At 29.4% G+C, this 17,540-nt stretch overlaps 1 protein-coding gene across 1 annotated transcript in view; it reads left to right on the top strand.

The window, feature by feature from the left end:
* LOC143193385 (lachesin) overlaps nucleotides 1-17,540 on the top strand; it is a 362,619-nt gene that overhangs the window by 91,793 nt on the left and 253,286 nt on the right. The gene's annotated exons all lie outside the window — the stretch shown is intronic.

Below are 17,540 nucleotides of genomic sequence, written 5' to 3'. Positions count from 1 at the left end.
GAGTGAAGCAACATTTATTATTGTGAAAAAATGGATCAAAAGGAATTTCGCGTGTTGATAAAATCTTGCTTTTTGAAAGGAAAAAATACAGTTGAAACAAAAACTTGGCTTGGTGCCAAGTTTTCGGACACTTCCCAGGAAAATCGACCATCAAAGATTGTTACGCTAAGTTTAGACGTAGTGAAGTGACCACCGGAAACGGTGGATGCAGTGGACGCCCAAAAGAGGTTGTTACCGACGAAAACATTAAAAAATCCACAAAATGATTATGAATTACCGTAAATTGAAATTGAATGAAATAGCAGACACTCTAAAAATATCAACTGAACGTGCACATCACATCATTCACGAATATTTGGGTGTGAGAAAGCTCTGTGCAAAGTGGGTGCCGCGCGAGCTCACTTTTGACCAAAAACAGCGACTTGTTGATGATTCAGAGCAGTGTTTGAAGATGATAAAGCGTAATAAACCCGAGTTTCTGGACGATATGTGACAATGGATGAAACAGGGCCCCATCATTTCACTCCGAAGTCCAATCGACAGTCATCCGAGTGAACTGCCCACGATGAAACCGCTCCAAAGCGTGGGAAAATGCAAAAGTCGGCTGGCAAGGTTATGGCGTCTGTATTTTGAGATGCGCATGGAATAATTTTCATTGACTACCTTGAAAAAGGAAGCATCATCAACACCGAGTATTATATAGCGTTATTGGACCGTCTGAAGGACGAAATCGCCGAAAAACGGCCGCATTAAAAAAAAAAGAAATTGCTACTTCACCAAAAATCCGTGAAGTGGGCTTCGAATTGCTTCCTCGCCCACCGTATTCTCCAAATCTGGCCGCAGCGACTATTTCCAGTTCTCAGATCTCAAAAGAGTACTCGCTGGGAAGAAATTTTTATCGAATAAAGAGGTGATCGACTAAAATTAGTTTCGAATGAAAACGAATTTTGCCAAAAAAAAATGTGTTTTGCTATGGTAGGCCAGGTACTGTTCAATTGAACTGTTAGTGTGTGCGGCAATACCGTGGAATTCAGCTGGTCCTTACATTATATCAGTGGCGAACTATGAATACATAATATAACACATAACTGAAGCAATTAGTGGATGTTTTTGGTATAAGAATAGGCAACAACATTCCGTTAGAAGCTATTTAGGTACTTAATAGGATAACATTATTTCGAGAAGATTTGCACCTGTTTTAAAAGCAAATGATGGTTTAACACTTTATTAGTAAATGAATATTGGGCCTGAGATTTCTTCACAAAAAAATTAAGTCAACGGGTGCAAGTTTGACTTTAATCTGAATCGTAAATCTATATTATTGTACACCAATCTCTATTCGACAAAACGATTAGTTGCCAGAAAATAAAATTTAAAACTTTTCCATTCCTATTAAAATATGATCGGGATCAGTATATTATGCTCCCGCTTTTTGTTCTCCTCTAAAATCGCTACCGCCAACTTTTCAAGAAAAAGGTTCAAATTCGATTTATGAAAATGGAACTTCGATGATATCTTATAATATAATATGACTAGATTTTTTATAGGAGGATGGCGATTTTTCGTTTCGAAAATCTGAAGTAATTAATGGAGATTTCCCTTTTCTTGTAAGTTATATCGCGTTAAAAGTGTTACCTCGACAACGGCAGTGTTATCTCGGAATGGTTATGATCAATATTTGCTGTTAAAACTAGATTGCAGTTACAATCGCGTTGCGCGTTGTAAACTTAATTATGTGGTTTGTTGCAAACTGTCTGGAAAATTAAATATTTTACTTTGGCATAAAACAATTTCGATGTCGGAGTTGGTGCAACTAAAGTCTCGAGAATCAATTACGTTAAACTGCTTAAAGTTTAATATGAAAGTTCGAAATTCGAGTTGAGATAAATGTAAACAGCTTAGAAATTAATAGTGTAATTATTATGTTATATCTTATACAATATATATGACGATAATGATTGATTCTGTTTTTATAATCTAATAATGAAGTCATTCTAAGTGTTTTCTGGTAGTTTAAATCGATTATATCTATACATACTCATATCCGTTTGAATTGTTGTTAGAATTGTTAATTAAATAATTAAACACACGTCATTTGAAAGAAATCTAACTTAAGTTAGACATTAATTATTAATTGTGCTGTAATTGTTGCATTTCGGAGAGAACCTCGGAAAGACATCCAATTTACATATGTCAAACTTTAACACTGTTCAAGTTTGGGAGCCATATGGAGTGATTGATGATATAACTGACTGAAAAAGCAGATTTTAATATTGGTTGTAACATTTCATAATATCCACAGGCACACAAGCTCCTACAGCTCCTCCATTTGGTTTGTTTCTTCAGAATACTATTTTTTATTCCTGTATTACTGGCTCCAAGTACCAAGCTGATACAATAACAAACAATTCATCATTTGTCAATACCTTTGTTTTTTTCTCCGTTAATTCTCAAGCCGTATTCTTCGCTGAGAACTATATCGTGAAAAATTAGAGATCATCAGATCGGTCAAGGAGTTTGTAGCATCATATTAAGCATGACATTGAATACCATATTGAGTTATAAAAAATATTAAAAAACAAATTTGTGTTTGATAATCAGGTTCATCATTCGGCAAATATGTAATGAAAAGCTTAGTAATCTGTTTTTTCTTTGCATCTGCTGATTGAGATACGTGTATATTATTATTAGACGAGAAAGATCAGTGAGTTATGAAACCGGTTATAATATCCAAATATTATCTCTAGGCAATATTTTAAATGCTAAAAATATTTTTAAAATTAAATGGCAATTCTCAGAATTTATAGTTTAAATATCCATTAACTAATGGCTTCATTCTGACTGATTCATTGTTCTTACGAATAATATTTTAATTTCGTTTACTTTGTATCGATCTTTTGACTGTATAATTGAATTTTTCTTGATTTATAGACGACCAGGTAAGTGATTGATGTAAGAGTCGATTTGGCTGTGTCATTGTGCCATATATGTTTATGATTTAGGATGTGCTAAGCTAATAAATAATCAAATAGTAGAAAGGTCCTCTATAACGATTTTTAGGATGAAAAAATCCTTCCAGTTTAATTTATTTAACACTGCATGTGGTCTTTAGTAAAATTAATAATATAAGAACTATGTATGATGATAATTGGAATAGGTAAAATCAAATTAACTTTTAGGAATGTACATTTTGAACCCATGATTCACCTGTTGTTAGGTACTTGAAATACATGATATTGAAATTGTTTCTGTTGACTTTTGATTGACCATCTTGTTATTGAATAACGAAAACGTATAATAAATCTTAGGTTTAGCAGTAGCCGATTTACTTAATTAAATTTCTATAAAATATCAATTCTTTTCGGTCATTTTTCAGCAAAATTATTTTTTGAATGCACCAATTTTCGGTGGATAATTTAACTTCCTGTTAAAAAGTGTTGAATTACCGCTCTGTCATGATATATGACATACAGATGGCACACACTAATCCTAGGATTATGTGGTATACTACTTTATAAAATTGAGTGTTATTTTTTAAATATTTTTTGTCTATTTATAAACAATTAGCATATTGTGAATTTCTTCAGCCTGTGTGATGGAGGTTATCCAATCAGTAAGTATTATTGCAGACAATGCTTCTTTTTAAACGTCACCCTTTTCATACTTTTCTAAAAAGAGTAGATTGCATAAAACACTAACATTAATTTATATTTAAGGAGTCGCAAAACACTAACTCAGCTCCAAGCATAAATCCATGCTTGTCTCTACCTTGAATAGTAATATATCTGAAATGAATTATTAAAAAATATGATGACTAACGAAACCTAACAAAATGTTATTCTAACCTTTTTCAATCAACTTTTGTTGTCTTACATTATTAGCATTTATCTAAGAGTGGCCAATTGTTGTGTTGATGTCTGGATATATACATAAAAATAATAATTTTTACTATGTTTAATTTTATGATATGATTTTAAATATTTTTCTTTAAAAAGCATTGTCTTAAAGATCAATTAAACCCCTTCGTGTGTTATATGTACGCCTTTACAAGCCATATACAGTGGAGGAAAGGTCGACTTAAATCCCCTTAAAGAGCTGCATATTCTGAAGTTTTATTCTGATTATATAATTTAGCTGGGACATAGATGTAATTTATGTTTGTGTTTGTAATTTTAAATGTCTTAATATACAACAGTAGAAAATCTGACAAGGAATAATCATCCTAGACACGCCAGTAACCAGGCTGGGCAAGACCGGATATCTTCTGGATCTAAATTGGTCATTGGCCAGTTGGTAGGCTTAATGCCCAGGACCCTGGTTCGGAGCCCACGTTAAACTGTAGGTCCAGTCCAGCTAAACTATAGTAGGCAAAAAGGAGATTTTAAAAGATATTTAAAAAATATTTCTCTGCAATAATTGTATTTAGTTATGTTTATATCGAAAAAACGTGAGGAGTTTTTACATATTTCATAAATTTGATCTCGACACCAAGGCTATCTTTACTGGAATCATTATACAGTTTTTAATATTTTTAATTTTTTGCCACAATGTTAATTAAACTGTGGCAATTTAATATTTAATAGTATTAATGCCTAGCTCTCCAATGTATTTTACTGCAAGAGAGGGACCCTATTGTCTCGTTTCTGCTAGAAGTAACTGTGTAAAGACGTAAACAATTCTTGATTATGACTATTTAATGGCATTTTCAATCAGAGTAATCGCAAATATTAAAAGGGCGTTAAATATTTAAGGAAGCGCCAAAAGAACGATTGCCATTTCCGTTTAGAATAATTGCAATAAATAATAAAAATAATTTGCAGATATATGCTAATAATGTGGATCAGTATCAACATAAATAGAATTTTACAGACTAATTCGGTTATATGTTCCTGCGAAGTAAAAATCCGTTCCATATATATATAATTTACTGAGTTAAAAAATTCGGTACAATGTATGTAGAATACAATAACAATCATTAATTAAAAATATGTTCACAATTATAATTTGAGCTTAATTACGATTTTTTAATTATTCTGAAATGTAATAGAATTTCAATAAAAAAAAGCATGGTGGCAGACCGTCAATAAATATTCCTCTCAGGTTGTATAATTAATTTTTCGTAATCTTGTCCCGAAATATCTCCTCGTAATAAGACTTATAAAGCAATGCAACAAATGTAGCGAAATTAATGGCAGCCAATTTGTTCTATCTGGGCATGGAGAGGAAGCGAGCGCGGGAGAAAGAGAGAGAGAGAGAGAGAGGGAGTCCATAATAAGTTCACTCCAAGGAAGATTCGATATTTATGCCGCGGATCGTGACACAACATCCATCTTGCGAAAGTCGCAGGCGAGCCTCCATTTCGTTTATACTTTTGGCAATTTTCTTATAGTTGAACGTCACTTGTGGGTGAAATGTTGCCCCCGGTTATAATTTGATATAACTGCAATTTAACACAACGACAGCTAGACAATATATCGCGGCAACTACATGCTACGGCATGTCTTGGCCGATCTTGGCTTTGGGGTTGGGATTCATTTATTTCTCCCAGTTTAAATGATTTTTAAGATCAATAAGATACACTTGATTGCTGATAAAATAATACAGTCTATCGAAAGTAGCAGTGAACGCACGTCAGGTCAATTTATGACAACAAAACGTCGCAATATTCTAATATAAATTAAATGATGAAGCAGAAAGGTTATACATTATAATATATTTTACCTTTATAGTCATTGAGTAATAGAGGGAATAGGGGTCTGTGGAGGAGGGTTTGCTTTGCATCGGCCATTGAAGTAATTTTATTGGTCATTTTAAATCTCCATTATAGACAGCTGTAAGAGAAACATTTTGCTGTGAAGACTTTTGATTGGTTTTTGACAAAGTTTAGCATTTAACAGTTCAGATGTCACGTTTAATTGGCCAATAAAATTTAAATAAAAAACAATTTAGTTTCAATTTTAAAATAAATTTATTAAATAAAATTCAATGAATGAAATAAATATAATTTGTAGAAATTAATAAATAAATGCATATATATATATATATATATATATATAATGTAAATGATGTATAAAATATAAATACAATATAAAAATAAATATATCTAAAAAGTTATAAACAAAAAACTTTAGAACAAAGCAAAATTAGTTCTTCTGTCTTTTCCCTTTCTTATATTTTTTTAACGTAATCAATTTATTAGGTCTAATTTTTTAGACCTATTAATTTAATTTAGGTTTAATCTATTAGAGTTCTCTCTTTTTATTTTCTCATACTAAAAGCAAACTTTGAATCTTTCCATGTTAAAATTCTATTTACTTGTTTTATGTAAAATTTTATGGCGTACCTTATTATTTTTATATTCTCTCTGGAAGATATATAGTGTACAATTAAAAGGTATTTGACAAAAAATATGCCATATGCAATATCGACGTGGCAATATCGCGAGATTAAATAAAACAGATAGCTGAAAGGGTTCACAAACCTTTACCTGTTCTATATAATTTTGATATAATTAAGGAACATGAAAGATATTCAGATGTAACAGCAATTTTAAGAGGTAGTATCTTTTATAATATTCATCACAAGTTTCGAGCTCTGTACCAAAAATTCCTAGTGTATTGAACTTCGATTAATCCTCTCTTAAAAGGTTTGCATTCAGTAGTTATAATTTCAGTGGTTGTCAAATAATTGATCCAGGAATAAAATTATATCGCCATTTGCATACCTTCTTTCGGAAGGGGTTAATTTCTAAAATGAATAAATAACTTAAAAAAAGAGATTTTATATGATTATTAATATAAATAAGCCTACCCCAACTTACAACGAAATATGCTGTAACGATCATAAATATTCAATCATACTTAATCCAGTTAGTTTGGGATTTCAACATTATCAAATATTTTTTACGGACAGCCAGTCACTACTTCCAAGTACAACGAAGCTAAATTTCTTTACTATCTATGCATCCAGGTAAACAAAACTTTCTAGATCGAGAATTTACTTTACTTGTTGTTCTACCCACTTATATATACTAATAAACTAATAATTTTCTCTGTAAATGTTATAAAAATCTAAACGCACTATTCTTTGCACCAGGCACATTGAAAATGGCTCCCGTAATAAAGTAAGTGAAAGTAAAAATAAAGTGAAACAATCAGATCCCGTCGCGGTCTCTATGAATGTATTCTTGTGAATATATTGTTATGTAATATTATGTTTAGTTCTTTTTTCCTTCCTAGCTGTGTTTTCTTGTTAAATTATTCTGATATCACTGTATTTCTTCTTAGTTCCTTCTGTAACAATCTGTGTAAATTTTTCTTAATAAAATTAGATTTAACTACATTTAACACTGCATTATCTCTAATATATATGCCATATCCACGAAACAGTTAATATTCATTCTCTGAAGTGTCTCTGAACAATTATATTTATATTTATGCACACAAATCTTTCACACATATGATTTTATACATTTATCATATAACCATTCAATCACTGTCGCAAAGAAATCACTAAACTAAAGGAATGAGAGAAGAGAATATCTTCTGTCTTTTGAATACAAACATCTTTTGTAACGAACTATTGATTTCTTTAAATTAATAACCTTTACCTGGTAGTTTTTTTGGCATTCGTCACAATTTAAGTAATATAGAGTAAATTTTTAATAAATCATTGCAAATAAACTTTGGTGCAATTTTGCCTCTTATCACTGCTACTTATTTTTCATTACCAGTAAAAATCTAGTATGCCATTTTTCGTTTAAATTTTGAACTATTTTGCAAATAAATTTTTGGTCTCTAATAGTTCATAAATCATTTCCCACTTCTGCCAATGTCGTGTTCAAGTTCAAAAATTTTCAAGGCTTATAAAATATAGAAGCTTTTCCGATAATAACATCCTTCGTGATACCATTTACTGTAATCTACTTATAACAAAAATATCATTCTCCCATACCCCGACAAAGTTTAACAATCTATTACTATAATTAATAAACTTTTAGTCTTCGAACAAGTAAACAGTGGTCCGTTTGAATGGCACTTAAATGGCTTTTCAATTAAATACCCGTAACGCAACTACTGACACAAAGCCTTCGGGCTTAATGTACGTATAATTCAGATTTAATAAACCTATATTTTTAAGAACTGGTCGATCGGACCATTGAACATTATTGAACAGAAACAATTACGCTAAAAAGTTAATTAAGAATTCATTGATCATTATAAACTGTAACTCAAAATTTTAAAGGCCCCGCATTACAATACGTCGAATATTATAGAGAGTGTTAGTTCGGTTGAATTATAAGTGCTTATTAATTAATTAATTTACAAAATTGATATATCATTTTAAGTATAAATATACTTTCTATATTATAGTTTAAAAAATGTATCTGTTTTTTTGTGTTTTTTAGTCTGCTGAATGTATCAGAATAGTTAAATTATGAAGTTTGAATTATTATAAGATCAGTATAGATTAGATTAATATTAGGCAAATGTTTACGTTCAAAAAGGTTTGTTCAATTTAATGACAAAACTTTAAATATGTTAAACATTCGGAAACATAGAAATTTTAATTATATGTATTTGTTATTAATCAGATATCGCAATATATGATTCCTGACTATTTTAGTAAGAAAAATTCTGATAAGAAGAAGGTTTTTTTTTCGAAATTAAATCCCATTCTGGTAATAGTTTTTAAAAAAATTAACTAAACAGTTTTAACTTTTTTTAGATATACTTGGCATCGTTTTGATAGATTTCCTAAGATTTCAACAATTCTAATTTTCTAATATTTAATAATGTCATAATTCATTGTTATACGATGATCGCTTTTTTTAATTTGTTGAAATCATTCATAAATACAAATTCCTTGTGGTTAAATAATCTCTATGGCGTTATTAATATCTTTTACACGATTTGAGAAGCGCTTCTTATCTTTTGTGTCTTTTAATAATTCGAAATTATTGAAGATAGCTCAGATGACATTAAATTACTTCTTCTTCTCTACCTTTTCTTCTTGCTTTAAGATTTTAGTTTTCTTTGATTTTAATATATATTGGTGATAGTTCTGTAAATTTTTGAGATATTTATATAATACTCTTCTTATTATGTTTTCCTATATAGTTTAAAAGATGTCACAAAGGTCTTTCCACGCTATATATATATATATATATATATATATATATATATATATATATATATATATATATATATATATATATATATATATAAGCTTTATATGAACACGTGTTGAAAGTTAGATGGCCAATTTATGTTGGTTTATATTTAGATATATTTTCTGCGTCGATATTTTATTTTAGAAACATAATAATAATTAATTGTGACAGGTACACAAAATTATATCACGAACAAAACAAATCTAAAGTTGCTCGGCACTGAGTTCAAAGTAATCAGTTGTTAGTAGTTAAAATAATATTGTAAATAGATAAATAGATTTAGATATATATTAAGCTAAATGGTGTGTATATAGTGTAGTATATTCGTGTAGTAGATAGGTGAAATAAGTTTTTGGTTTATATTTATTTAGTTATTAAAACGATTATTATGTACATATTTTATTTTAAAACGTTTTTTCTGTGTGTTAAAAATCTTAGTTTGGTTATTTTTTAGTCTATTATCCCGTTGGTTATATTACCTGATTTTAATCAAGGTATATGTATGTCTTGTCTCGCGATACAATATATTACGTTTCAGTTTAGGCGAAGATATTTATGGTGCATTTGCTTTATCATCTTGCTCTATCACCCCTTAAATAAGATGCGTAAGGTACCCTTTTTGTACACCGCTTATCTTATCATATATATCACATTTTGTCGAAGCATAACCTAAAACTTCGTCTCGGCCTAGCTGACTATAGAGAACATCGCCTGAAATTCCACAGAAAGTGTTATCAGGGACTGTAGCGAATTTTTTTTTCTATATATGGATTTTAACGGTAATATGACTTTTTGTACATCAAATGTAAGGTTAAAATCTTTATTTTAAGTTTTGAGTTGTGTAGGAAGTTTTAAACTATACAAATATTCTGATGAACAATAATAACGTTCGACGTTCAAAAAAATATTGAAAGTTATTAAATGAAACAAAGTTTATATAAAATATTTATAAAAATGTTTTTTGTTTATATATTATAGTTGGAAAAGATGTTTCGCAGTGATGATGATAATGAGAAAAATTATGATCAATTTTAACAGGGCTTTGTCGATTATTCAAATCATGTGACTATTCTAAATAGAGAATTATAGCAAGAATTTATACCTCATCATTTTAACATAAATAAAGTGTTGTCACATTAAGTTATTGATCGTAATTAGTGGAATCAATTTTATAGCTGATATATATATATATATATATATATATATATATATATATATATATATATATATATCTTTTAAATATGTTGACTTTTATTTGTAAAAACAAGGAACTAGCCAGAGAGTACACACAGTTCAGTAAAGAATCACTGCAAGAATTATGTGAATATTTGTGTTTAAGAGTCACTTAGATTGGAAAATTAAAAAATTGCAAATTAATTTGTCAGCAGATATTTAAAATTCTTAGGAATGGGAATAAAGTAATGCAATTAGCTCTCTTATGAATTACAAGTAGTATGTACCACTAAGCAGTGTACTTTCATAAAATTCTAATTCAACAACATTTAAAAAAGGGATTTTTTATCGGATTATAATCGATGTTAAAAAAATTCACCTGTTATAGCGAAAATATGAAATATTAAATAATAAATTGCGCAAAGCATCAAAAGTACAATATTTATCATACAAGCAGGAATATGACAAAGTGATTTTTAAACATGACAATGCTCTCTTCTATATAAAATACTCGAATATTTGTACCGTAACATTTTTTATTTTTCAATTATCAGTTCAATGCACCAGACTTACATATCGTAAAGTAGTATTTTGGATAATAGGTTTATATTTTTAACTTTATTTTATATTCATGGGTCAGAGTCACATAGGGCGTGTTCATTTCGTGCCCTTTTTACAATTGGCTGCAAAATAATTCTGATTTAACGTTTTTGATTCTGGAGTTACGCTAAAAATATTTTTCAATTATTTTAATTATTTTATCTTCAAATATTTTTAGTTATTATTGACATATTCGTTTGTTAAAATTATTTTTACGGTTCAATAGTTAGATTAATTCCTAATTTAAATAACAATATATTTTCTATCCGTTTGATGTACTTGTTGGCAACAATAAAGCCATTGAGAACTGGTTATAAAATTTATTGAATCTTTTTCAAAGGACATTTTTTCAATGTACGCAAATTTTGCTGGAAATTTGAGTTATGGAATGAGACAAAAGTTTAGTAAAGCCGAATTAGCTGGAGTTATTATTGGTTAAACTAAGTTACTATTCGTTGAATTTTTGGATAGAAATTTCCCTACAACGAAATTATTTTCATTTAAGACAATATTTAAAAGATTTCTCTTTTTATATCTGGCTTTTTTGGCGAAATTGCTTTTCAGTTTTGGTCGAAAATGTTGATGGCCACAGACAGCAATGAAAATGTTTCACCACTTTTCGGATTTGGTCAAGAATTTCCACAAATTTTAAAATAAATTATTTGTTCGCTATTTTCTCTCGTTGTAAACATTTCAAGATATTTTGAGACGAGCTCAGTTATGCCTACTTAGTTGACTTATTTATTTATTCACGTTAAATAAAAAGAAACTTATTTTTCTAGTACATTTCTTTATTTAATAAAATTGAACACTATATTTGTAAATGAACTGTTAACTTTTCTTTATTCGTTTAAACAGTTCCCTTTATTATTTATAAAAAGTTCAGTCTTGGTCTCATGAATTATAAAATGTCATCAAAATATCTTCCATAGCCTGCACAGTTGCCAAACCTCAGAAAAACTCAACCGTTATGGAGAGTTTAAGAGTAGAGGCAATTGGTAGATGTTTCATGCTAGAATAACAGAACTACAGCAGTTTTAAAAGCAAAAGGTGGCTGAACATTTTAACAAATAAATATTGTGTATAAATATGTCAACTTATTTTTCTAGTACATTTCTTTATTTAATAAAATTGAACACTATATTTGTAAATGAACTGTTAAATTTTCTTTATTCGTTTAAACAATTCCCTTTATTATTTATAAAAAGTTCAGTCTTGGTCTGATGAATTATAAAATGTCATCAAAATATCTTCCATAGCCTGCACAGTTGCCAAACCTCAGCAAAACTCAACCGTTATGAAGAGTTTAAGGGTAGAGGCAATTGGTATATGTTTCATACTAGAATGACAGAAATACAGCAGTTTTAAAAGCAAAAGGTGGCTGAACATTTTAACAAATAAATATTATGTATAAATATGTCAGATGTTCATATTTTCTTGTTCATCCCCTGTAGGTGTAAGAATTGGTAGATTTGTCTCTATATATATTAAAGTTTTGGATGATCTTGATTGATTTTATATTGCTTAATTTCGGCATTATTACGGTTATTGCGGATCGGACATCAGCACTAGACCACCGGAGATATAATAATTATTTCAAGGGTAAGACAGTGGTGTTGATATAAAATAGGTCGACCCAAATTTAATCAGCCATTCGGGAATAGGCCTTAATTTGCTACTATCCTAGCGGGCCCTATTGGGGTTCACATACGTTGGAAAACTGGCGATATTATTGTGTGATATTATGTTTTACTAAGATTTATGATTTGCTGGATTAGCAAAAAGTACTATGTTACAAGAGGTGGTTTAATGATATATATTATGGCACTCTTACCCTGTTTTCTTAAAATATTATTTTAAAAGGTTAATGTTTTGTAACATTTCGGAAAAACTGTTATTTTAAGAAATGGCGTTCAGCATATTTTTAGGAATATTTATTCATTTAAGGTTTGACTTGATGAATATGAAAATTGAATTAAGGTAACAGAAAGTTCTAGATATAAAGTCACATTTCGGAATATCATTTTCATTATATTCTGCAGAAGAGAACCAAATATTTCGTATAGAAACATTGCTATACAATAAATATCGACAAGAAAATAGGTTTAAATGATCTACGTAAGACTGTACATCAAAGCAATTTGGATGCCTGTGTTCTTCTTGAATTTTGTTATATTATAATATATAATATTATTATTATATTTGATTATTAATTCTGCTTCAAAGAAAAAATCGACAAGGTTCTTTGTATCGTTACTGGTTATGAAAAGTAGAAATGATAGTTTAATGTGAAAAAAATAATGGGAACCACCTCGTCATACATCAACAACAATGACAAAACCAAATATTTATGACTCCAAGTTAATGCTCTATATTTGCTAGGATATACTGCGAGGTGCTACAACCTAATGATACTATGAATTGGGAGAACTATCGGCTACAATTGACGTGTTCGAGCCGAGCACTGCCTAAATAACGGCCGAAATACTAGCAAAAACACCAAAATGTTATTGTTCAGTATGACTTGATTGTTATAAAATCGGTGAAAAAAATTTAAAATGGTATTAATACCGCCGTAATCTTCAGACCTTGCCCCTTCTGAGTCGTGACCTCCTTGAGAATCACCTTACTTCTTATTGTAGTTAACTGTAATTCTTAAGACGCTTAAAAAAGTGTTGGTTCGTGCATAGTTTTAAATGATACATCGTGTTTTCGTGGCGTAATCCATAATTTGCCTGAAATGTGGGAAAAATGAATGACAATTGATACTTGGAGTAAAATGCATTGTATGAAGAAAAAAAGGAAATTAAAAAATCCTGTAAATGTTATTCTCACGCCTATAACATCTTTACTTAACGAAATTAATAATGCTTTGTTTCATTGGGTAAAAATCTTATAGTAACATTAAAAATTTTGTCTATGTAATATTTTATTAACACAGACATCTAAGAACAAGGCGTTTTCACAAGTAGACGGCATATAAGATTAATGCGATGATGTGATTGCCAAAGTTACAAAGTCACGTCTGTACAAACAGCCAGTGACGATAGTTTTTTACTTTTCAGAGATGGAGATCCCTGCAGCACGTAGTCCTAATGCTTCCAGTTCACACGTTTATTTTAATTTGAATTTTGAAGCAGATAGTGCCAGATAATTCATACAGAATATTTATTTTAACAGTTTTAAGTTTGTATACTAGATTGTTAAAAACTAAAAAAATCTACAATATATAATATTATATCTAAAACTAAACAATGTTCTAGATATTAGCTTCACCCTTTTCTACCTGCCTTCTTTGTTTTGCGGGATTTGTGGTTTCAAATCCCCTAGTCATAATTTAATTAAACATGATCACAAAGTTGACTATTTACTAGTATTTTTGTTGGCTTTAGGAAAGAAAATACTGTTTTTTATATATATTAGTAGGTTTAGTGAGTAAGTTTGCCTCTTCTTTTAAAGACAACGGGGGCACCTGGAGGCATGAAATTTGGTCCGGTTAAAGCTTATATCAAGGAAGAATTTTTAGGCCTAATATTTTTGTGTAATATGCGCTACAAAGAAATATATTCTAATAAAACTAAAAACGTCCAAATCTGCAACCTGGAATAGGCATCAGATCGGTGACACAAAATATACAAACAAACCCATCGTGTAGCAGTGCGGACTAAGAGTTTAGCTCGCCCACAATAACATACTTGGATCAAAAATCATCATGACTTAAGGCTTTTTTAAGTTTATAAAATAAAATAAAGATAGTGGTGGGGCGACTATAAATATATAAATTAAAAAAATATATTTAAACAAATATTTTAGGCTCCGGCCGCTGCGATGCCACTTCCATTCGTCGTTTCTATTTTACGTAAATCAACCACGGACGCTTAGTTTTTAAAATCAAAATTTGGCAATGTTGTACCGCAAAATTCCGGCAGGAAATTTTTATATCCAAAGACAATTTAAATTTTAATAATATAAATTTTAGATTGGAAACTATATTAAGACTGCAGTGAGTGGTTAAAATATTACTTCAGATTTTGTATACTTTCGGTTACTACCGTAATGTTGGAATTATTAAAAAGTTTAGGCAAGTCTGGACAGAAAACGATTAAGCACATTCTAGTCACATTAAGTTGTATTTTACATTTTTTGAAGAGCAAACAAACTAATGTGTATGCTTGATCGGAAGGTATATACAGCCGTGAAAAATGGTTAATTTAATGCATTGTGGTTGAATTTTCACCACCTAGTAATGTTAATTGGGGACAGTTTCACAGTTGACAAAAAGAACAACAAAATACAACACAAAAATGTAAAGTAAAACAACTAAATTAATTATTGTTATTTAGATATTAAGAAATCATTAAAATATAATGATTTTCTAGAACGTTTTGGTTACTATATTGCTATTAACAATTTATATAACAAATTTTTTCGATACCTTAACCATTTTACAACTAGTAATAATAATTTAAATTTAGAAAAACGGATAGATACAGACCGAAAACATAAAAGCTACTCTCGATATTCTCAGATACATTTCAATGTAAAGCAATTGCAACTTTGAAACTTGGACAGTGTCGTTAAAATTAGATATAACTATTACAGAGCTGACTGTTTCGCTTATCACTTGTAACACTCTCTCAAGATTTGTACTGTTATTGCTGTTACAAGTCAAAGATGAGTAGGCAAACAACACAGATTACTTTGATTATAAAGGTCTATTAACGTCAAAAACCATATACTGTATTATAAAGCAGAAACTGTTCTTCGAGACGATGTAATAACGTTATACTAACTTCCTTTAATTAGGTAAAGGAGGACTATACTATTTGTATTAAATTTTGTTTATTCTTTTATCAATTTTGAAGGACAAAAGAATATGAAATAGATAATTAAATTAAATGACTAATATGTACATGAATTTCTATATTAAAATTGTAATTTTCCATATTGAACACTATTATGTCTCTAAATATAGTTAACTAGTAATTGTTGTGATCTAATATACTGCAATCGAATTTTGAAAAGTGTTTACAATACGTATCTGAATAAGTTTAGAAATAGTTTCCATATTATAATAGAAAAAATGTAATAAAAGTTGTCTTGTTATTTGTTAAGCATAATAGGGAAAATCGTTGAATATAATTCTGTCTGTTATCGTTATAGTTACTTTTATTCAGTTACATGACGCTTTCTTAATCAGATTAAGCTTATTAAGAGAAGGAAGTTTGTAAACAATCAGTATTTTCTAGGATTACATTTTATGCTTTGAAAGAGTCTTTCTTAAAATAATTTGTAGAGATAAATAAGGTTTTTTAAAACAAGCTTAATTAAGTGATCTTGTTAGATTAGGAATTAGTTATTAGAATACCATTAAATAAATATATGTTTTTCAAAATAAATATCAAATTAGATATGGAGCTTATGCAACTGAAAATAATACTACTAACTACAAAATGAAAGAACACGTATCTGAGGCCTACAGTCAATCCAAAATATCACCAAAATCATTTGTATTTCCAAGAGAGAAATAATACTAACTGTTTTACTTAGTTTTATCAAGAAATATGTATACAGGTTGTAACAGAACAAACTAAGGATAAATATAGTAATATCGAGTATGACTACAAGGAAACATTATATCGAAGGAAACAAGAATTTAATCTAAAAGGTAAATACGATCTCCAATGAAGGTATAATACATTACTCAGATATACAATTGTTAATTAGATGGATTTGGCCTTCGGGGGACACCATTACATAAAAAATGCACCTAGAACTATACCTATACTAGTGTAGAAAAAAGTTCACTGTAAAAATAATAAAACAACTCTAACCTATAAATTATTGTGGCTCTATAATTAATTGTAGTTTTAAGTTCTTCGATCATAATAAAATAAATTATATTATATAATATTTTTGTTTCATTGTTTTATTTAGATTAGAATTTTGTTATATGTCAAAGCCAAAATGTATTAAAAATCAGAGTCGCTGTGGCAACATTGCGACGTTTTGACAGATCTCGTTGGTTCACTGCTATTTTGAATTGACTATATATGTGTTCTCCAATGAAAATAAAATATATTAGGTGGATTATGCCTCAAGGGGATATCATGTCAAGAAATGGTGGGCTAGAACTACTTCACAGTAGGTGTGGAAAGAGACTAAATATAAATATAATAAAACGAATCTATACAACAAACTATTGTGACTGTATAATTAACTGTGGTTTAACTTCTTCCATAATATATGCATTATATATACTATAAAGTCGTCACTAATGTTTTGAAGAAATTTGTAGATATTTGACAACAGGGTCGAATACCAACATACTAATATAAATTGAATTTTATAGACTGATTGGGTAACATACTTCGACGTATCATTCGGTTTATTTTTAATTAGGGTAAAATGAAAAGTAAAACTGGCTAGTTTTAAAATAATTTACTATTTTTACAAGTTGTATTCGGCAGAATAAATGACGTTATTTATGACGTGTATTGGCTATTTTATTGGAAGGATTATATATGTGTAATGACGTGTGGATCTTAGTAACTATGGTGCTGTATTGAATAAAATACTCAAACTATCTAAATTA

The sequence above is a fragment of the Rhynchophorus ferrugineus genome, unplaced genomic scaffold (genome assembly GCF_030347505.1).
Source record: "Rhynchophorus ferrugineus isolate W39M unplaced genomic scaffold, kcgeb_rfMv2 rfM3, whole genome shotgun sequence".
NCBI classification, from domain to species: Eukaryota; Metazoa; Arthropoda; class Insecta; order Coleoptera; family Curculionidae; genus Rhynchophorus; species Rhynchophorus ferrugineus.
The sequence above is the reverse complement of the archived record's forward strand: the minus strand, read 5'-3'. Positions and strand labels throughout refer to the sequence as shown.